This window comes from Sapajus apella, unplaced genomic scaffold, assembly GCF_009761245.1.
Source record: "Sapajus apella isolate SASKATOON/1434 unplaced genomic scaffold, GSC_monkey_1.0 scaffold17, whole genome shotgun sequence".
Lineage (NCBI taxonomy): Eukaryota > Metazoa > Chordata > Mammalia > Primates > Cebidae > Sapajus > Sapajus apella.
Genome location: NW_022436957.1, coordinates 13,624,058 through 13,647,636, shown reverse-complemented (window position 1 = coordinate 13,647,636; position 23,579 = coordinate 13,624,058).

The following is a 23,579-nucleotide window of genomic DNA, read 5'->3' as shown; positions in this document are numbered from 1 at the left end:
TCCCATGAGAATCCATTAATCCATGAATCTGTGAATAGATTAATCCACTCATGAAGGCAGAGCCCTCATAATCTAACCACCTGTGGAAGGCTGTATATCTCAATACTGTCACATTGGAGGTTAAATTTCAACATGAGTTTTGTAGGGGACAAACATTCAAACCATAACATACCACTTTGAGATATCAACTGGACCTCTGGCACCTAGTACAAGATGTACATGAGTAGTGGAGAAGGAACAAAGTATGAAAAATACATAGGTTGATGCTGTGAACAATTCTTCCAAACAACAAGTAAAAGGGATGTACTTGATATACTGGGTTGAATATTGTCTCCCCAAAATTCATGTCTACCTGGAACCTCAGAATATCAGCCTTATTTGGAAATAGAATCTTTGCAGAAGTAATTAAGATGAGGTCATACAGGTTTAAAGTGGACCGTAAATCCAATGACTGGTATCCTTATAAGAAGAGGAAAGGGTATGATATGGTTTGGCTGTGTCGCCACCCAAATTTCACCTTGAATCATAATAATCCCCACGTGTCAAGGACAGGGCCAGGTGGAGATAATTGAATCATGGGGGTGGTTCTTTCTTTGCTGTTCTCTTCGTAGTGAATAAGTCTCACAAGATCTGATGGTTTTATAAATGGGAGTTCCCCTGCACCAGCTCTCTGCCTGCAGCCATGTAAGATGAGACTTTGCTCTTTCTTTGCTTCTGCCTTGACTGTGAGGCCTCCCCAGCCATGGGGAACTGTGAATCCATTAAGCCTCTTTCCTTTATAAATCACGCAGTCTCTGGTATGTCTTTAATAGCAGCATGAGAACAGACTAATACAGGGCAAATCGCACAAAGAGAAGAAGGTCATGTGAAGTCAGAGGCAGTGATTGAGTGATGCTGCCACAAGCCAAGCAATGCCAGGAACCACCAGGAAAGGGCAAGGAAGGATTTTCCCACAGAGACTTTGGAGAAAGTATGGCCCTCCCAGCAGCGTGATTTTGGACTCCAGAATTGTGAGAGAACACATTTCTTTTGTTTTAAGCTGCCCAGTTCATGCTTGAGAGAACACATTTTTATTCAAAATTTAGATGGAGTTTCGCTCTTGTTACCCAGGCTGGAGTGCAATGGCGTGATCTCGGCTCACTGCAACCTCCGCCTCCTGGGTTCAGGCAATTCTCCTGCCTCAGCCTCCTGAGTAGCTGGGATTACAGGCACGCGCCACCATGCCCAGCTAATTTTTTGTATTCTTAGTAGAGATGGGGTTTCACCATGTTGACCAGGATGGTCTCGATCTCTTGACCTCGTGATCCACCTGCCTCGGCCTCCCAAAGTGCTGGGATTACAGGCGTGAACCACCGCGCCCGGCCCTCATGCTCATTTTTTATGGCAAAACTGGAAAACTGATGCATTTAAATACAGCATTTATAATTACAAGTGCATAATATATCTCCTTTATTTTACTAATTGGAAGAAATCGAATTGATTTGGATTCCTTTATTTATAAGCACAAACCTGTAGCAATGCTATAAGCAGTAGGAATGTGTGTGTGAAGTTGCAAATTATATGCATCCCAGCTATCAATAATTAAACAAAGAATTTCAATCAACCATGACGGAGGTAAGGCTGAATTATTTCTATAGAAAATGACATTACAGAATTGTTGTCACATGAAGATGTGATCAAAGAGTATCTAGCCACAAAAAAAAGGAGGGGAAAAGGTAGTATACAGATATTTCAGGAAGATAATTAATATAAAATATTATGTTATTTTTCTTGTTTTTTGTTTGGAATATTTGCCATCTTTTTTGAAATTTACAATTTCTTGCAAGTTTTAGTCTCATCCTAAATAAATATTCACACTTGTACCTAATTTTGTATTTGTTATTTTATATGCTTTTTGAAAGAGTTCCTTTCACCACCACCAAATTCTATAAGCTTTAGGTCTCACAGCACACTTTTCAGAAATCTACAGGCAAGTTAAGCCCTCTGGAAACTTATATTGTAAGTGAACCAAGTAATCTCTGGATTTACAGCTATCCTGCACAAACGGGATTTTCACGAGGTAAAATAAACAGCTCAAAAATTGCTTGTACTTCTTGTAGTGGTTTTTCAACAGCAGTTCTAATGACATCTTAGGTGGGACAAAACTTGGTTGTTCCAGAGTATTCCTTGAACTTCAGAACATTTGGCATCCTTGGCCTCTGTGTACTAGATGCCAGTAACAGGCTCCAGTCTGTGACAATCAGAATCACGAAATGAATCACTCTCAAACATTTTCAAATTTAATCTGGGCTTGTTGAGGGTGAGAAATACTGCCTCCATTGAGAGCTACTGCTACAGTAGGTGGCCCTGAGATATTCTTTGTAAATCCCATTATTTCAGATTGAGATCAAATTGGAATTGGACTCAAAGGCGAGGCCCCATCCTTTGTGTCTAACTTATAGGGCAGGCTCACCCTGGCTCTTCCAAGTCAGCCCCTCTGTCCTCAAGTGAAGCCTGGGAAACACATCTTGAAAAGGCTCCCCATGTGACTCTGATGTCCACTATAATTTGAGAGCACCTGTTCTCAAATCAGGGTGATTGTGGACCCCAGAGAACATTTGGCAATATCCAGAGGCAGTTTTGGTTGTCACAACTGGGGCAGGGTCGGGTGTTATTGGCATTCAGTGGGTAGAGGCCAGAGATGCTGTAAAACAGCCTACAGCGCACAAGACAGTCCCTACGACAAACATGAATCCAGACCAAGATACCAATAGTGCCAAGGTTGAGAAAATCTGATCTAGACATTAGATGTCCCTGAAATTCTCTATGTCAATCTCGTTTTACTAAATCAAATTATATTTTAAGGGTTAGGAGATTTTGTGTCCATCAAGCCCCATCGCTTTCAACCAGGCTGACCTGCTGGGAGCCATAAGCAGTGTCATGCCCTGAGTTTTTGAAAGACCTAGGGCTTGTGCTCCTTCCCTTCCACACATCTGTCAGGCTGCCTGCCCTCGGCCCTTTTCAGATGTAACAAGGTTTGCCTGAGCCCCCAGGGAGTCCTGGTCTCTCCTAGCTATTCTAGATAATATGACACAGACAGACAATAAGTACTTACCAAATCATTTCTGGCTTATCCTTTCTCTGCTTCATTTGTTTTTCAATAATAAAAAACAAACACGTATGCATTATAAATTTCCCTTGTAACATATAATATACCCTGTTTTATGCCTTACCTTTTAAAGTGCATGATTTTCCTCATGCCTTCTTATAGCCACATAGTACTCCATGATGCAGGTGTACCATAGTTTATTCAACTGTGAACCAATGTACATTAGGGCCTTTCCAAGCTTTTGTTAATATAAATAATGCCACAGTGAATAAAATTATATATGCATTATTTCATATTAATGGAGGGGCTTCTTCAGAGTGCGTTTGTGGAAGTAAGTAAGATTGATGGGTCAAATGATAAGTGCAAATGTAATTCTGTTACCTATAGCCAAATTCTCATAAATGGTGGCTCCAGTATTTTTCACTTCCACTGCAATGCAGAAGCATGCCTGTTTTCCCACAGCATTGCCAGCAAGGTATTTTGTTAAACTTTTTGATGTTTGCCCAAAGTATAGATAAAACTATGTAGTCTCAGTGTAGTTTTAATTTATTAAAATGAAGCTGAGCATATTTTCTTACATGTAAGAGTCATCTGCATGTGTTTTACTGTGAGCTGTCTGTTTATATCTTTTGTCCACTTTTCTATTGTGTTTTTACTCTTTCCTCAACCTCCTCCTCCTCCTCTCCTTCCCTTTCCCCTCCCCCTCCCCCCTTCCCCTTCCCCACTTCCTCCTCCTCCTCCTCCTCCTCCTCCTCCTCCTCCTCTTTTTCTCCTTCTCCTTCTCCTTGTTCTTCTTCTTCTTCTCTTCTTTAGACAGGCTCCCACTCTGTTACCCAGGCTGGAGTGCAGTGGTGCAATCATGGCTCACTGCAGCCTCAACCTCCTGAATCCAAGCCATCCTCCCACCTCAGCCTCTTGAGTAACTGGGACTACAGGTGTGTGTCACCCCACCTGGCTAATATTTATACTTTTTGTAGAAATGGGGTTTCACCATGTTGTTCAGACTTGGTCTTTTTCTTCTTGATCTTTAAAAGTTCAAACATATGAAAAAATGCTCACCATCACTGGTCATTAGAGAAATGCAAATCAAAACTACATTGAGATACCATCTCACGCCAGTTAGAATGGCGATCATTAAAAAATCTGGAGACAACAAATGCTGGAGAGGAAGTGGAGAAATAGGAACAGCTTTATACTGTTGGTGGGAGTGTAAATTAGTTCAACCATTGTGGAAGACAGTGTGGCGATTCCTCAAGGACCTAGAAATAGAAATTCCATTTGACCCAGCAATCCCATTACTGGGTATATATCCAAAGGATTATAAATCGTTCTACTATAAGGACACATGCACATGAATGTTCATTGCAGCACTGTTTACAATAGCAAAGACCTGGAACCAACTCAAATGCCCATCAATGATAGACTGGACAGGGAAAATGTGGCACATATACACACCATGGAATATTATGCAACCATCAAAAACGATGAGTTCGTGTCCTTTGTAGGGACATGGATGAACCCGGAAACCATCATTCTCAGCAAACTGACACAAGAACAGAAAATCAAACGCCGCACGTTCTCACTCATAGGCGGGTGTTGAACAATGAGAACACATGGACACAGGGAGGGGAACATCACACACTTGGGTCCGTTGAGGGGAAATAGGGGAGGGACAGAGGGGGGTGGGGAGTTGGGGAGAGATAGCATGCGGAGAAATGCCAGATATAGGTGAAGGGGAGGAAGGCAGCAAATCACACTGCCATGTGTGTACTTAGACAACAATCTTGCATGTTCTTCATATGTACCCCAAAACCTAAAATGCAATAAAAAAAGTTATTTATATATGTGAGGGAAATTAGTGCCGAAACGAGCTTCTTTTGTAAACTGAAAAGGAAGTTTTAAAACTGGGAGAGATAAACACATAATCAACTAAAAAGCTGAAATTTTCTGCTACTTAGCTGGAGAGAACATGAGGCTTAGGTCAAATACAGGCACATAAATGGAATGGTTTTTTGTTTTCTTCTTTATATATATATATATATGAAAATATAGTGTGAGCAGAGCTGTGACTCACTACGTATGGCTGAGGTGCCAGAAAATTTCAAATCCAATGGGCTTTTCATGCTGGGCTTCTTAAAAGTGAGATCTGCTGCTGAGATGTAGCAAATTTGCCAACCAGCTCCTTTTTTTAAGAAAAAGATGATGATGTGATCTCAAAATGAAAAATCCTAAAGAAGAAAACATGTATCTAGTTCTTAAATGCATTAATTAGAGGCATGAGTAGAGCATAGCTATTAAGTATCCCAAAAGCCAAGTGTTTCATAATGAACAGTAATACCCTCTTGGCCCTCATTTGATTTTGGGGGGTATGTTTAAAGAACAGAATAGCAACAGAAAAATATGGAGCTCGAACTATTATGTCTAAATAAACATCTTGCAGCAATGATAACTTGGGAATGTTCTGAATTCAGAGAGTTAGACAGAGCATCCTCGGTAATGTTATTATGCAGAATCTGCACTGGTATTCTCTTGACAGGGAGTAAAGGGGCAACAGGAAAATAAATCAGCCACTCTAAGTGAAGGCAGTTTGATTATTCCCTTGAATCTCTGCTGGGGCTGAAGTGACCTGCAGCAACAATCTCCTGTAGAGATTGGGTCAAGTTCCATTCTCAACCTTGGAAAGAGACAGCAACACCAGTGGAGGCAGCCATATGAAATGGCCCCTCCACTCATGGAGAAGCCATATCTCTTTGCTGAGAGATGCTCAGCAGGATGCTCAAGCCAGCCACGTCTGTGAGGAAGCGAAGAAAAAGGTGAGCAGAGAATCCAGAGGTGATGCTGACTGCAATTTCAATGGCGTGACGAACAAAACCCGATTGGAGTGGGTTCAAGAAACAGGAGAACAAGTGAAGATGGCAAGTAGAGACAACTCATTCCAGCACTTTGGGTGTGAAAGGAAGTGGAAAATTATAGCAATGACTGGCATTGAATTCATTGAAAGAGTTCTGAATGCAGAATTGAAGGAGGCATGTGTGTGTTTTAATTCATGAGGATAGTACAGCACATTTGTAAGCTGGCCCAGCTTTCTCCAGCACAGAGGGGGAAATTGCTGACGTAGGAGAGAATTGCTGGGGTAATTCCTTGAACAGATGAGTGAGCGGGACCAGCCTCCTGGGTCTGCATCCTGCGTAGGCTTCCAGGGCCCAGGCCTCTTACACTTGATGTAATGCTCTGTCACTGTCTTCAAATTCTACATCACCTTCCGTGTGTAAGTGGAGTCTGATGAAACATAAAGGCACGTGATAGGGGACCCGGAGTCTCAGCTCACACACAGTCTTGCCTTCCCTCATGTCTCCAGGACAAGTTCTTGGCCACCTGCTCCCCAGACCTTTGGTGGCCCAGGCATCATCTGGTCTCCTGCTCCCTGGCCCTGCCCTACCAGCTCACTGTCCTATGCCCAGGGGTGACTTGGTGAGGAAAGTGGGAAAGGCCCGATTTCCCATGTCCTCCTACCCCCTACGACCCACTGGTGGAGTATGGGCATTAGAGTGGTCTGGCTCAGGTGCACACCCTGGGGCATCCCAGGGCAGGGTGTGGTGGTGGCCATCCTGCCTCTGATTGGCAGTGCCACAGCATATCCAGGAAGCTTAACAGAGGCTGCCTCTTGGTGGTGTCAAGCCTCTCACCCACCCTGAATCCAAGTACCTAGTGTGCCCTGGCATAGAGGTTTAATAATTCCTGAGGGTCATCCATCTGCCATGAAAAACCTGGCTTGACTTCCTCAGAGCTCACCCATTTTGGTACAGCAGGCAGCTATCGGGCCCAAGTGTGTACAGTAAAATGTGTGCTAATAATGATGTAAACATTTCATTTTGTCTTTATCTAGAACAACCTTAAATAACAAATAAAAGCACAATGACAGAGAGAGAGAGAGGAAGATTGGAAAAAGCTTCATATTTTAGCACTCCCCCCAGCCTTTTAAACAAAGTACCCCACAATTTCATTTTGCACTAGTCCCACAAATTATGCACCCAGCACTGCATGCCATTAAAACTTCAAATAAACTGAATACTTACTATGTGCCAGGCACTGCACTAAATATTTTCACATAAATGATCTCATCTGATTCTCTTGAAATTCCTGCCCTAATGACATCTTTCTTCAAGCTAAGGAAGTATATCCTTAAGCATGCAAGATGGTTAAGAAGGGATAGGCACTCAGGTCTGTCCATTGTCCTGGGTAGCACCTTGAAATTCTCCAGCCAGCAGAAATGATGCATGGTGAGATACGCCTGTATCTTAATATTATATCACCATTTTTAAGTTACCTATTAATCTCTAAAGAGTTCTGTTTTTCCACCTTTCCTTTAAAAATGCATAATGTCCCAGGGAGCTTTGCAGGTGGCATGGTGCTGCCAGGTGGAGAATGTTAGACAGATGTTTTTGGCAGGAACAGAAAATGTGTGAAATGGCCTGATGTGCCCTTTTTCCTATCCAGTGGGATGCTGGTAAATATTGACCAAATAGTTCTTGGTGTTAAAAGCCAGATTTGTAGCATTTCACCCAAAATCTGTGGTGTAAATACTTCCAGCATGGCTGATTCCAAGCTACTAAGGACATGAGCAGTTGGAAAGGGATGCACAGCAGCACAGCATTAGATAATATTTCTACCATATTGATGCAATAGACATTTTAAAACCTTGGGAGCATAGAAAATATCAAATATAATAAAATAACAAATGATGAGTTTTGAGTATTCAGTACCTTTGCTTTTAATATAATTTATGTAATTTTATGTTTATTTGATTTACTTTTTAATAATGGCTCTGTTTAACAGTCAGTCACATTGACTTTCCTTCCCTGTTGGTCTGAATACTGTGATTAGATCCCACCTGCCTCTTTCTCCAGCTCAGAGGGAACCAATTCTGCCCTGCCCATGGCTTGAGGGGCTGCCAAAGCCCCACCTCTGTGCAGCCACTGGAGTCTTACCCCAAGGCTGAGGAAGGCTTTCTTTCCTTGGGTTTGTTTTCATTCTTGCCATCCGCATCCCGAAGCAAAGAGTCAGAACCCCAGAGTAGGAAGGACCCTAGGAAGATGCTGGTTTCTTGACTGTTTCCAGAGATCTGGAAATGGAGTCCCACAGAATGCAAGGGGCTCGCCCCCACCCCACACTGGACACCTGTGGGCCTCGAGGACCTTGGGCAAGCTACACAACTTTCCCTCACACAATCAATACAGTATTTGCATTTCTATTCTGTGCCAGGTACCATGCCAGGTGCTGGAGACTCACCAGTGACAAATCTGCCAGGGAGCTTGTGTAGAGAGCAGAATTAAGAGTTCACTTTCAGACGTGTTAAATAAAAGACTACATTCCAACAGATTTTGGTCTGAATCTTGGCTCTGCTGCTTGGTGGCTGCACAACTCACTTCAGTCCTCTGAGCCTCAGTTTCTTCTTTGCTTATATGGAGATAACAGAGGCTTACTCTTGCTTGGCACCAAGTAAGCGTTCAATAAATATTTGTTCACTTCTAAATTAAATCTTGATTGGGCAGAGCCTAGATCATGTGCCTGCTCTCCAGGTGCAAGGGATACTGAGAGAATGAGTTCTGACTTTTTTTCTGGGGAGATTGGTGTAAAGCTTTAATGGGGGCCATGTGAATGCCTCAACCTGGGTGAGGGCATACTGTATGATGAGAGAAGAGAGGTACTCATGGGAACATTTGGTTGTTGCTGCAGACTGCCCTGTATCCCAGCTACCTTGAATGATGTGGGATGCAGGCCCTAGAACCCACTTACCTGTTCTGTCTTCTAGGGAGCAGCAGGGGCCCAAGGTAGGCAAGCCCCATTTAGCTTCATCCTGGGCCCCATCATCTTGCCTTGCAGCCACCACGTTCCTGAAGACCCTATCCATCCTGCTCTACCACAGTTGTCTCCTAGGGGCCTCCACCCACACGCTCCTTCAGTGATAGTAGCCAGGATAAAGGCAGCATGCCCTTTGTCCCTAACCCCCCAGCTGAAGCTTGCATGGCTCAGCCCTGTCCAACTGAGGAAGCCACCGGCCCAGTGGACTGCACCTCCAGGCTCAGTTGACAACCCTCATCTGGACAGCATATGGCCCTGTAAAACCATCTTGTCCAAGCAGAGCAGTATTGACCTCCCCATTCCCTACACCTACAAGGACCCTTCCATTTTGATATCTCCCCAAACCCCATCTTCACCCCAGCAGAAGTGGCCCCAGAAGGTAAGATAGAATGCCCACAAACAGGAGTATCTTCATCCCCTGACTGGCCTGCACCCTGCCCTTCCTGCCTCTGCCTGTGACAGTGAGTCCACTTCTCTCCCCTTTCCCAGTCTCACCTCCCTTGCCTTCTTGACTCTGTGGTGATTGATTTTCATTTTCAGTTGGTTTCTTTTGAATGTATCATCCCTACACATTTGCTGCTTCTCCTGGGAAAACATCTTTAGCTTCTTCTGGCTGTAATGTGTCTCTTCCCACTGGGGTCCTCTGTGGTGGTCAGGATATCTTCAGTGGGGTAAAAGCAGGCCCTCCGTGGCAGTATGACTGACCAGGGCCCGAGGGTGACTATTCGGGACACCCATCAAGGTCAGCCCCACTCTGTAACCCAACTCAGCCAGGTAGAGTCTGGGGCTTAGAGGCTTCTTCCTACCTGTCTCAGTTGGGCTACAGCTTAGGGCTGACCTCGATGGGTATCCCGAATACCCGAATGAATGACCTACTCATCTCCTTCCTCTCTTAACTCATCTCCTACCACTGTCCTTATTGCTTATTCCACTTGACCCACTATCTTTCTTGCTGTTCTTTGAACACTTCAGGCATGCTCCTGCCCTAGGGCCTTTGCTCTTGCCCTTTCTTCTGTTTAGAACATTCTTGCTTAGATATCCGATATGACTTACTCCAACACCTTATTTAGGTCTCTGCTCAGATGTCACTTTATCAGAGGTGTTTACTGACCATCCTTCATCATTCTGTATCCCTCTAACCTACATCATTTTCCTATATAGTTCTTATCATCACTTAATATATAATAATTTCTACTTGGTTAGTGTTTGTCTACTCCAACGAAAATGTAAGATTCTTTATCATCATAGTGTCTCTATCAGTGCTTGGCACCAAGTAAGTGTTCAATAAATATTTGTTCACTTCTAACTTAAATCTTGATTGGGCAGAGCCTAGGTCATGTGCCTGCTCTCCAGGTGCAAGGGATGCTGGGAGAATAAGTTCTGACTTTTACATTGAGGAGGAAAATTCTTAAAACTTAGAAAGGATCTTTAAAAGTTGCTGAGTAGCCACAACTTTCCTACAATCACAATCCCAAGTTTTGTCATATGTGCAAGGAAATCTGAGTACAGACTCTTTCTAGAGTTTTCTAAGGTCCACCTAATCTTTTTGAATCTACTACATCCAAACCAATAGCCGTTCCCCCAACTTTTTTTTTTCCTCCAGCAAACTGCCTTAATGAAGTCTATCCAGTAACTCTCAAGCTTTTATGGTCCTTTTCATTAATTTCAGTCACTTCAAATTAGATTACAGAATTCTAGTGACAACTGCAAGCATAAGCAGAATTGGAAACAAACCCAGTTTACTCTTGGCTGAATATACAACTCAACCAGCAGGAGCAGAAGTATCCTGGCATCTTACAGAGTAGCCCTTTACCTCTGAGCAGCTGCAGGCCCTGGGCATCATTATTACTTCTAGTGGTTAATATTGATTGATTAGGTGAATCAATTAAGTGGAGAAGGGTTAAGAGAGTTTCTGAGTGCTTTACTTATTACTATTATAAGGAAAAATGACTTTATATTTAGTGTCTATGTGAATTTCCTTTTGTCATTGAACACATTGGGTTCTTACGTGCCCCCTACTCCACATTCAGGGAAAGACTGCTTCTTTTCTCTTTCAGAACCCTTTGTTGACACATTAGCCTATTGCTTCCGGGAGGAATAATTTGCACTTCCAGCTCAATTCTGAAACAATATGATTGCAAGGAGGAAATACATTTGGAGTAGAGAAATTATATAGGTATATAAAACTTATTATCTAACCTGTCTCAGTTGGGCTACAGCTTAGGGCTGATCTTGATGGTTGTCCCGAATACCCATCTTTTGAGGTGAGTAAAGGGGGCACTATTAAAAAATAGGATAACAGGTGTAAAACTTAGGACATCTGTCTTGAAAAACTGAGACATCTGCTAAACATAGAATGCTCCCACAATGGCAATCTTCTCCAAAGCTCACAGAGAGGTTTGTAGGAATTGTCAACAAGGCAAATGTTGCTTATTACATGCATATGAGAGAATGCAGTGATTTGGTGGATTAAGATAAACAATTTGGCATCCCAGAAGAACAGACTGCCTGTGACAGACACACAAGAATAATACAATCCTATCTGGTAAAATTCTGTCCCATATCTGGAAAACCAGCATGTGGTTCTGGTTCCAAATGACTGAGTTCTGGCATGTACTTGGACTTTGCCAGCCACTAGAGTTGGAGGGTGATTGGATACCACTTTTTTTATGCCTAAAAATGCCATACTGTGCCATTGCATTGTGTATTGTGTAACTCCAAGATTGATGAGGTGTATGTGGACCAATGGTTTGAGTCTTCTCTGCCCAGGGGCCAGACTATGTGAGTGTGCTTTCACATGATTTCAGTCCCAGCCATCTGCATCCATCTGAGAAATCCTGAGTCAAAACCTGCCCAACCAAATCATTCCTGAGTTCCTGACCCACGAAAACTGTGAGAGATAATAAATGATTGTTATTGTTTGAAGCCATTAAGTTTATGGGTGATTTGCTATGCGTTAAAGAATAACTAGAACAGGCACCTATGTGCTCTCAACAGAGTGTCCAATGATCAATGGATTTTATAAGTTAGAACTTTAAGGGAGAGGTCAATGCTGAAGCAATGATTTAAGGAGAATCTGCATATACATGGTGGATAGAAGGGCTGAAGATTAAACCAGATGCCCATTCATTCATTCATCCGTTCACTTAAAAGGTCAAGAAAGATGGTCAGAGTTAGGTCTTGATTTCCAAAGCCCTCCTTTCTCATTGCTTTCCTCTGCCTCACTGGTCATTGCTTCTCAGTGTCTTTGCTGCTTTCTTTTCATTCCTCAGTCCTCTAAACTTTCAAGTCCCTAAGCTCAGACATAAGCTACTTCTCTTCTATACTTATTACCTAGGCAATCTTACCTAAACTCACAACCAATTACTATCCATGTGCTGATGACTCCTCGCTTTGATTCTCCAGATCTAACCTTTCCTCTTCACTCCAGATTCATGTTTCTCACTGCCTGTTGTACAACTCCACTTTGAGGTCTATGAATCTCAGACTCAGGATGTCCAAAGCCACACTCGCAACATTCCCCCAAAACATGCTTCTCCTGCAGTCTTCCCCATTTCAGGAAGTAAATCCATCATCCAGATGGCTCAGGAAAAACTTTGTAGCCATTTTTGGATCCTTCCATTTATTTCACGTTTGATTCATCAGCAACCCCTTTTGGTTTGACCTTTAAAATATACCCAGAAACCACCCACTTCTCACAATTTCCATCACTTCCTCCCTAGTCCAAGTCACCATCGACTTCCATCTGGTGGATGATAGTGATGAAGAGAGTTAGTGAGTGGTACAGCCAGAAGATAATGATTCTCAAAGCAGGAGATTTTAAAAGGTTTGTATTAAATCAAAGTTTTTATTTAAGATAATTGTAGATTCACATGCAGTTAATAAATAATGTAAAGAATAATACTCAGTTTCCCCAGTGGTAATAAATGTCTTGCAAACTGTAGTACAATATTACAACTAAGATACTAACATTGATATAGTCAAGATACAGAACATTTCCATCACCACAAGAATCTCTCCTTTTGCCCTCTTAGAACCACACCCATCTCTCTTCCACCTCTCTACCTCATCCCTAACCACTGGCAACAAATAATCTGTTCTAAGTTCTAAAATTTTGTCATTTCAGAAATGTAATATAAATGATATCATACAGTTTGTAATCTTTTGGGATTGGCTTTTTTTAAAACTTAGCATAATTCCCTGGAAAGTCATCCAAGTTTTTGTGTGTCTCAATAGTTCATTACTTTTTATTGCTGAGTAGCACCATAGCATGCTTAACCATTCCCCTGTGGTAGGACATCTGGGTTGTTTTCAGTTTGGAGCTATTATGAATAAAGAGACTATGGACATTCGTGAACAGGTTTTTGCATGAACATAAGTTTTCATTTTTCTGGGATGAGTGCCCAGGAGTACAATTGCTGAATCATATGATAGTGGCATGCTTCCTTTTTAAAAATAATTGCCAAACAATTTTTCAGACTAGCTATGCCATTTTACATCCCCACCACTAGTATATGGACAATCCAGTTCCTCTACATCTTTGTCAGCATTTGCCAGTGTTTGGTGATGTCACTGTTTTTTATTACCACTCTGACAGGTATAGGCATATCTCTTTGTGGGTTTAATTTGCATTTCCCAAATGGTTCATGATGGTGAACATCTTTTCTTGTGAGTATTTGCCATCTGTATAGCCTCTTTGTTGAAATGTCTATTTATGCCTTTTGTCCATTTTAAAATTGGGTTATTTAGTCTTTTTTAATGTTAAGTTTTGAGTTCTTTCTATATTCTAGGTACTAATTCTTGGTTGGATATATGGTTTGTAAATATTTTTTCTCAATCTGTAGCTTGTCTCTACCTTCTTCTATAGGGCTTACATGGAACAAAAGCTTTTATGTAGATTAGGTCCAATTTATCCAGTTTTCCTTTTACGGATCATATCACACTTTTGGTATCAAGTCTAAGACTTCTGTCTAGCTCTAGATCGCAGACATTCTGCTACTTTTAAAACAAATGTATTGTAGTTTCACATTCTGTGTATAAGTTTATGGTCCATTTAATATGTGAGGTCTAGGTCGAGGTTCTTTTTGTTTGTTTGTTTGCTGATGGATGGTCCAGCACCATTTGTTGGAAAGGTTCTCCTTCTTCTTTTGAGTTGTTTTTTCACCTTTGTCAGAAATCAGTTTGGCATACTTATATGGGTCTATTTCTGGGTTCTCTATTCTGTCCCATTGAGCTATGTATCTCCACCAAACTACACTAGTCTGATTACAGTAACATTAATATTAGATAACGTTATCCTCCCACTTTCTTCTTCTTTCCCCAAACTGCTTTAGCTACTGTAATTCCTTTGCCTTTCCATATAAACTGTAAGATAATCTTGCCTAAAACTACAACATAAATCTTGCTGGGATTTTGATAGGGATTGTATTAAGGGTATATATAAATTTGGTGAGAATTGTGATCTTTTCTATGTTGAATCTTTCAACCCATGGACGTAATATGTCTCTCCATTTATGTATATCTTGTTTTATTTCTTTCATCAAAGAAATAGAAATGGAGGCATACAAGTTTCATACTTTTTTTTTTAAAGACAGAGTCTTGCTCTGTCACCCAGGCTGGAGTAGAGTGGTGCAATCTCAGCTCACTGCAACGTCTGCCTCCCAGGTTCAAGAGATTCTCCTGCTTCAGCCTCCCTAGTAGCTGGGACTAGATGCGTGTAGCACCATGCCCAGCTAATTTTCGTATTTTTAGTAGAGATGGGGTTTCACCACATTGCCCAGGCTGGTATTGAATTCCTGGCCTCCAGTGATCCGCCTGCCTCAGCCTCCTAAAGTGTTGGGATTAGAGGTGTGCGCCACCATGCCCAGCCATCATAAGTGTTTTGTTAGAGTTATACACAGTATTTAACTTTTATAGCAATTGTAAATGGTATTGTATTTTTAATTTTGGTGTTCACATGTCTATTGCTAGTATATAAAAATGTGATTGACTTTTATATGTTTTGTCTTGTATCCTGCCACCTTGCTAAACTCATTTATTCTGGGAATATTTTGTAGATTTCTTAGGACTTTTTATATAGACACTCATGTCATCTGCAAATAGGCACAGTTTCAATCCTTTCTTCCCAATGTCTGAGCCTTATATTTCTATTTTGTTTCTTATTACCCTGGTTAGAACTCCTGGTACTTTGTTGAATAAGAATGCTGAGAGCAAACATTTTTTTCTGATCATAGAGGGAAATTAGTCAGCCTTTCATCATTAAATATAATGGTAGTTGTAGTTTTTTGATAGATGTTCTTTATCAAGTTGAAGAAATTCTCCCTCTATTGCTAGTTCATATATTTTTCTTTTTATCATGAAGGGGTGTTGAATTTTCAAAAGCTTTTCCTACATCAATTGCTATGATCCTTTGAGTTTTCTTCTTTAGCCTATTATTATGGTGGATTACATTGATTGATTTTGAATTTGAACCAGACTTGTGTCCTTGTCCAAGTCCCACTGGGTCATGATGTATAATTCTTTTTTTAAATATGGTGGTGAATTTATTTGCTTAAATGATTTTAAGAATTTTTATATCTATATTTGCAAGAGATAGGGATACTCTTTTGGTACTGTCTTTGGTTTGGTATCAGGGTAATACTAGTTTTGAGAAAAATTCTCTCCTTTTCTATTTTTTGTAAGAGATTGTAAAGAATTAGTGTTAATTCTTTTTTTTTTTTTTTTTTTTTTTTTTCCAGACAGAGTCTCGCTCTGTTTCCCAGGCTACAGTGCAGTGGCATGATCTCAGCTCACTGCAATCTCTTCCTCCCAGGTTCAAGCGATTCTCTTGCCTCAGCCTCCTGAGTAGCTGGGATTACAGGCACACGCCACCACACCCGGCTAATATTTGCATTTTTAGTAGAGGTAGGATTTCACCATGTTGGTCAGGCTGGTCTCGAACTCCTGACCTCATGATCCACCCTCCTTGGCCTCCCAAAGTGCTGAGATTACAGGTGTGAGCCACCGAATTATTTAAACATTTAGCAGAATTCTCCAATGAAATCATGTAGGCTTAAAGATTTCTTTTGGGGGAGTTTTAGAATTACAAACTCAATTTCTTTAGTAGTTGTCAGGCTATTCTAATTGTCACTTATGGGGTGAGTCATACTTTCCACTTTTTGAGGGCTTGGTCCATTTTATTTAAGTTGTCCAAGTTATGTGTGTAGAATTTTCATAGTACAGTTGACCCTTGAACAATGCAGAGGTTAATGGGCACTGACTCCTTGCACAGCTGAAAATCCACATATAACTTTTGATTTCCCCAAAACTTAACTACTAATAGCCTACTGTAAACCAGAAGCCTTACAAATAACATGAAGAGTCAATTACCACATTTTTGTATGTGTATATTATATACTGTATTCTTAGGATAAAGTAAGCTAGAGAAAAGAGAATGCTAAGAAAATCATAAGGAAGAGAAAACATATTTACTATTCATTAAGTGGGAGTGGACCATCATAAAGTCCCTGCTCATCTTTACATTGAGTAGGCTGAGGAGGAGAGGGGTTTGGTCTTGCCGTCTCAGGGGTGGCAGAAGTGAAAGAGGTGGAGGAGGTGGAAGGGGAGGTAGGAGAAACAGGCACACTAAGTATAACCTTTTTTTTTTTTTTTTAATGGAGTCCTGCTCTGTCACCCAGAGTAAGTTGCCGCATCACAGTGGAGTGCAATGACACGATCTCAGCTCACTGCAACTTCCTCCTGCTGGGTTCAAGCGATTCTCCTGCCTCAGCCCCCCAAGCAGCTGGGACTACAGGTGCGCGCCACCATGCCCGCTAATTTTTTGCATTTTTAGTAGAGAGGGGGTTTCACCATGTTGGCCAGGCTGGAAAAAAATTCGTGGACAAGTGGACCCATGCAGTTGAAACTTATGTTGGTCAAGGGCCGACTATATTTCTTTGTTATCCTTTTGATGTCTGAGAGTCTGTTGTGATAACCCCTGCTTAATTTCTGATATATATATATATCAGAATATATATATATATATATATATATATATATATATATATTGAGACGGAGTCTCTGTCACCCAGGCTGGAGTGCAGTGGCATGATCTCGGCTCACTGCAACCTCTGCTTCCCATGTTCAAGCAATTCTCCTGCCTCAGCCTCTCAAGTAGCTGGGACTGCAGGTACATGCCGCCATGCTGGGCTAATTTTTTGTATTTTAGTAGAGACAGAGTTTCACTGTGTTGCCCAGGCTGGTCTCGAACTCCTGACCTTGTGATTCACCTGCCTCAGCCTTCCAAAGTGCTGGGATCACGGGCATGAACCACTGCACCTGGCCTGATATTGGTATTTTTGTCACTGTTTTTTATTTGTCTGTCTTGCCAGAAATTTGTCAATTTTACTGATTTTCTTCAAAATAAAAACAGCTTTTTTGTTTCATTGATTTTCTCTATTTTTCTGTTGTCAATTTCAATAATTTCTTTTTGCTCTTATTAGTTCCTTCTTTCTGTTTGCTGTGGGCTTATTGTGCTCTTGCTTTCCTAAGTTCTCGATGTGCTTATATTATTGATATGGGACTTTTTCTCTTCTAATGTTGACGATTAGTGTCATAAATTTCCCTCTCAGCTTTAGCTGAGTCTCATATATTTTGATTTGTACATTTTCATTCTTGTTCAAGTTGATTTTCTGAATTTTCCTTGAGATTTTCCCTTTGACACATGGATGATTTAGAAGTGTGTTAACTTTTAATTGCAATTATTTGGATACTTGCCTTTTTTTTTTTTTTTTTTACAGTTATTGATTTCTAGATTGAAGCCATTGGGGTTAGAGAACATACTGTGTATTATTTCAATTCTTTAAAATGAGTTAACTTTTGTTTTATGGTCAGAGTGTCACCTATCTTGGTATGATCCCTGGGTACTTGAAAATAATATGTATTTCTCTGTTGTTGGGTGGAGTATTCTATAAATGTCTATTAAATCCTGTTGGTTGTTGGTGGTGTTGGGTTCTTGTATATCTTTGCTCAATTTCCTGTCTAGACATTCTATCAACTATTGAGAGAGGGGTATCATAGTTTCTAGATATAATTGTGGATTTGTCTATTTCTCCTTTTAGTTATATTGGATTTTTTTTGGTGTTGTTTTTGTTTCACATAGTTTGCAACTTTGTTATTTGATGTACAGTCATTTAATATGCTATGGTGGGTTGACCTTTTTATCATTATGTAACGTCCCCCTCTGTCTCTGGCAATTTTTTTTGCACCAAAATCTACTTTATTTAGTATTAATATAGCCACTCCTGCCTTTTTTGACTAATGTTCACATGCTATATCTTTATCTCTCCTTTTACTTTCAACCTACCTATATCATTATATTTGAATTTAGTTTTTTTGTAGGCACCGCATAGTTGTGTTCAGTTTTTAATGCACTAAGCCAATTTCTGTGTGTTAATTGGTGCATTTAGACCAGTTACATTTAATGTAATTACTGGTATGTTAAAGCTATGTCTGCCATTTATAATTATGTTTTAAATTTTTCCTCTGTTGATCATTTCTTTGTTGTCATTTTTCCTGTCTTCCTGTAGATGAACATTCCTTTACTTAAACATTTTTTAAAATTCAATTTTGATTTACCTATAGTATTTTTGAGGGTATCTCCTTGCATAACTTTCTTAGTGGTTGCTCTAGGTATTGCATTATATACCCATAATTTATCACAGTTTACTAGACATTATACCAGTTTGTCAGAAGTATAGAAACCTTACCTCTCTTTATGTGCCTTTACCCTTTTTTGTTTATAATACATTATCTTAAATATTTTTTCTGCCTACATTTAGAAACACATAAGTGTTACAACTTTTGCTTCAAACATCAAACATACTTCAGAAGACTGAAGAGAAGAAAAATATATTTACCCATATTTTTACTCATCCTGTTGTTCTTTCTTCCTGGTGTTCTAAGATTCCTTCTTTTATCATTTCCTTTCTGTTTAGAGAGCTTCTGTTAGCCATTCTTTTAGGGTAGGGCCTGCTGGCAAAAGATTCTCTTACCTTTCTTCATCTGAGATTGTCTTGATTTCTCCTTCATTCATCATGGATATGTTCACTGGATGTAGAATTCTAAACTGACAGTTCTTTGAGCACTTGAAACATGTTAGGCCATTTTCTTCTGGCCTCAATGGTTTCTGATGAGAAATCTGCTGTCATGTGAATTGTTTTTCCTTAATATGTAATGTGTTGTTTCTCTTTTACTGCAAGATTCATCTTGGGCTTCAATTTTCAGAAGTCTGACTTTCATGTGACTTGGTGTGGATTTCTTTGGGTTTATCTTGTTTGGGGTTTGCTTACTTTCTGGAAACTGTATATTAACTTATTTTACCAAATTTGGAAAGTTTTCAACCATTATTTCTTTGAGCACTTTTTTTTTAGCCCCTTCCTCTTTCTCTTCTCCTTCCAGGACTTCCATGCCCAGATGTTAGATCTTTTATTATAGCTTTGTTAATTTTTTTCCAGTATATTTTTTTCTCTGTTGTTCAGATTGGATAATTTTTATAGTTCTCTCTTCAAATTCACTGATTCCGTTCACTAGCCTCTCCATTCTGCTATAGATCCCATCCATTGAGTTTATTATTTTGATTCTTGTATTTTCAGCTCTATAATTTCCCTTTGGTCCTTCTTTATATCTTCTCTTTCTTTGCTGAGATTTTCTACTTTTTTATTGGTTTCAATCATGCTTGCAATTACTTATTAAAGGATTTTTATAATGACTGGTTTTAAATGTGCATGATAGAATCCTAACATTTCTGCCATCTCAGTGTTGGCGTCCATTGTCTATTTCATTCAAGTTGAGAATTTTCTGGTTCTTTGCATGACACATGATCGTTTTATTGAAACCTGGACACTTATGCTATGATATTCTGGATCTTATTTAAACCTTTTTCTGTAGCTGGTTTCTGCTGATGCTGCTCTGGTAGGGGAAGTAGAAGTGCCACCTTATCCCTGCCAAGTGAGCACAGACGTCCAGGTCCCTCAGGCAGGCTCTGTTGTCATATGAGATGTCATTAGACTCCCTATGTAGACTCCACTGACACTCTGGACAGTGACAGCTCTGGGGTGGTTCCCTCATTATTGCTGAGTGGTGCTGAAAGTCCTCACTCTCCGCTGAGCCTCCCCGACATCACGCCAGTAGGGAAGAGTGCCTTGTTACTGCCAGATGAAGATAGGAGACCACGCTTCCCACAAGGGGCGTGTTTGTTAGCATCCAGTAGGGATGAAAGCCCTGACTCCATACTCATCTTCTTCTGACACCACCCTGATGAGGGGGGCCTCATTACAGCCATGCAATGGTGGAAGTCAAGACTATTCACTCAGGGTTTGCTGATGTCCCTGGGGGTGGCGCCACGGTTCTTTATGTTCTTTCTGTGGTGCTTAGTTGGAGTGGAGTGGTTATTTTCTAAATGTTCTGTCTTAGATACTTTCTTGGTACTTTGGCTATAGACAAAAGGCTTTTGTTGGCGCTTTTCCTGTCTGCTCCTGTTGCTGTCCCCAGATTGCCAGTCCAAGTCCGGGATATATGAGGCAAAAAGAAAACCCACGGAATTCATTGCCTTGTTGTTCATCAGGTCCTAAGGTCCCTAGCTGGCCTGCTTTCTTCTTTCCAGCTTTCAGAATCTTCTCATGTTTGTTTCATATATAATGCCTAGAGTTTTTAGTTGTACTTAGCAGGAGGAATGGGCAAAAGTAGAGCTATTTCATTTTCCTGAAAGTAGAAGTTCTCCAACAGGTCTTTATATAAAGATGGAGGAAAAAACGTTTGGATAGAGAACAGGTAGATGATGATGATAATTGCCACAAAACTCAGTAGAATAAACACCATCTGCCTAAGAGAGCTTTAGGAAGCAGAGCTTTATGGGAGATCCAGATTTGAACTAACACTAGATGGTGGAAGAGTGGGAGTGCACAGGGTTGCTTGCTATGGAAAATGGAATGGAAGTTCCAGGGAACACTGTAAAAAGGATTAGGAATGACAGGAAGAGCAACAGAGGTGAAAAGCAGAACAAAAAAATTCTTGGCTGAGAATATGGAAGAGGAGATATGACATGTGAGGGTTATATTTGAGAAGTGACACAGGTGTGACAGGCAGGATTGACTGCCTTAGCAGCCACAGATAAATTTAGTGTCACATCAGGGCCTGATCACAGTACACCTTTGGCTTCCTAGTAACAGGAAAATAACTTCTGCTATAATGGGGTTCAGATAGGTAGAAGCAGGAATGGCGCCTGCAACTTTTGGATTTCATTTGCCCGGAGGCACACCCAGCCCTGATACAAATAACCTGAAACGAAGGGTATAGTTTCCAAAATGTCCTGGAAGAGGGATGGACCACTCATTTACTCAATTCCCACCCCTTAATTTCTCATTCCAAAAAAGTTTTTAGGAAAACTGGTATGATTTTTTTTTTTTTGAGACAGCATTTTGCTCTGTCACCTAGGTTGGAGTGTAGTAGCATGATTTGGCTCACTGCAACCTCTGCCTCCAGATTGCGAGCAATTCTCATGCCTCAGCCTCCCGGGTAGCTGGTACTACAGTTGCGCACAACCATGCCTGGATAATTTTTATATTTTTGGAGAGATAGGGTTTCACCATGTTGGCCAGGCTGGTCTCAAACTCCTGACCTCAGGTGATCTACCTGCCTCAGTCTCCCAAAGTGCTGGGATTACAGGCATGAGCCACTGTGCCCGGCTTGATTCCTTTTCATCTAGGCATTGTAGGGTACACATTTTGGAATATTTGTTTTCAGTTTAAAACAAATTGTTGTTGTAATAACAATAATGGAGCACTGATTAGATGCCACATACTACTCTAAGTGCTCAACATGTTTTAAATCATTTAATCCTTACAATGACCCTATAGTAAATACTAACTATTGTATTAGCTGCATATTATGCATGAGAACACTGGGGATGTACTAAGGGAATTAGAAATATGTTCAAAACCTCCATCAAATTAAAAACTGGCATAGCCATCTTCTCTCTTACCACATTCATTACATGAGAATCACAAAGAATGATGTTTTCCATTCTTCCTCAAATAATTACTACAATCCAGCTCTTGTATTTATTTCATCTGCTTGGATAAAAAGTTAAAGGCACTAATCTCATTTGTTTCTTCTCTGGCAAATCACTTAATCCATTACCCCCATTTTTCCTGCCTTTAAAATTGGGGCAGTCATACCAGGCCTCTAACCTGCTAGCCACAGAGAACAGAGCAATAAGATTTTATTGCAAAACATTTTGAAAATATTGAACTTGTGCTAAATTATTATTCAACTCATAGGGAGCTGGGTAGTAGCTAAAGAAGGAGAAAAGCAGGAAATGGAAAAAAAAACCGCAGAGAACAACGGTTGCCTAGCAAGGTGGAGCTGAAGACAACAAAGACCCAAGGACGCTGGGAGGTTCCCGAGGTTTGTTCTCAATTGTATCCATCCTATGTTGTCTCTAGGCTCCTTTGCAAAGGGCTATGGGCTTACCTTGATGCCTCACTGGTGGCTACATCAATGTCAAATGATTTGAATCATTGAAAGAGCTTCTTTGGACTGTTTCCCAAGTCTTCACCTTTGCCTCTCATCTCCTCTTTCATCTACCTTTCCAAAGGTTCCCACATATTGTCTATAGGTTCACCCACATTGATTTTGCTTCATGCAGAAATATGCCCAGGAAGCTCTATCAGAGCAGAGCTGAGCTGGCTGGTGCTCAATGGTGTGTGTGTGTGTGTGTGTGTGGGTGTGTGTGTGTGTGTGTATGTCTTCACCACATCATTGTCTTGCCTTATGTAGAATCAGTGTCACACAGATTGCATTTATATTGAGAGAAAAAAAAAAAGAAGAAAATTCAATGTGATTCTATTGTAAACAATTTTTAAACATCAAAAATTCTACCTTAGTGATGCACTTCCAGGGTGGGGCAAATTTGGAGCCTTTTTGAGTCAAATCTATAAACAGAAAATTCCTCCCTCCTGAGTTGAAGGCCATCATGGATCAACTTCCTGCCTGAAAATCTGCAGATTCTCCCATCAAATTGGCACAGGCTCTGAGCAGACTTGAGGGTTTCCATGCTATCACTTTTTAGGAAAACTTGAATAATGGAAGACCAAAGCTCAGATTCCATTTGTTTTCCTCTGTCTACTTTTCCAAGAGGAATGCTGGCTCATGCTCCTCACCAAAATTTAACCCCCCAAGAAGCACTTCTTTCATTACTTCTGTTTGGAAAGAACAGCATATAAATAGACTTTAAACCACTTAAACACATGCATGAGCTCTTACACGTGCTTTCTGTATCCATCTCTCCCCTTGCCTTGCACCATGCCATAGAATATACTGATGACAGATTAAACAGTCCCAAATTAAAGTTTCCATCATGCCATGTCACCACTCAGACACATTCAATGACTCCCATTTGCCTATAGGATAGATTCCCAAGTCCTTCCCATTCTTTTATCTCGCTCTTCTGTTATACAATCCCTTCATTTCAGAATCCTCCTAAACAGATCTTCATCTTTTCCCCACCTTATTCCTCTTAATGTCTGTCTCATCTTAACCCTTCACACCGGTCTCCTTCCTACATATCTAAAATTCTTCAGAAAAGTGGTTG